This window comes from Colobus angolensis, unplaced genomic scaffold (assembly GCF_000951035.1).
Source record: "Colobus angolensis palliatus isolate OR3802 unplaced genomic scaffold, Cang.pa_1.0 Scaffold265, whole genome shotgun sequence".
In the NCBI taxonomy this organism is placed as follows: Eukaryota; Metazoa; Chordata; class Mammalia; order Primates; family Cercopithecidae; genus Colobus; species Colobus angolensis.
In genome coordinates, this window is record NW_012115877.1 from 1287599 (window position 1) to 1288164 (window position 566).

The following is a 566-nucleotide window of genomic DNA, read 5'->3' on the forward strand; positions in this document are numbered from 1 at the left end:
TTTTTTTTTTTTTTTTTTTTTTGGAGCTATTGTAAAAGGGGTCGAGTTCTTGATTTGATCCTCTGCGTGGTCACTGTTGGTGTATAGAAGGGCTACTGATTTGTGTACATTAATCTCGTATCCAGAAACTTTGCTGAATTTTTTGTTTGTTTGTTTTGGAGATAGAGTTTCAGTCTTGTCACCCAGGCTGGAGTGCAGTGGTGCAATCTTAGCTCACTGCAACCTCCTCCTCCCAGGTTCAAGTGATTCTCCTGCCTCAGCCTCCCAAGTAACTGGGATTACAAGTGTGCACAAGCACGCCTTTTCTAATTTTTGTATTTTCAGTAGAGACAGGGTTTCACCACGTTGGCCAGGCTGGTCTCGAACTCCTGAGCTCAGGTGATCCACCTGCCTCGGCCAGCCGAAATGCTAGGATTACAGGCATGAGCCACCCCGTGCAGTCTGCTGAATTCTTTTATCAGTTCTAAGAGCTTTCTGGAGGAGTCCTTAGGGTTTTCAAGGTAAACTAACATATCATCAGGAAACAGGGACAATTTGACTTCCTCTTTACTGATTAGGATGCCTTT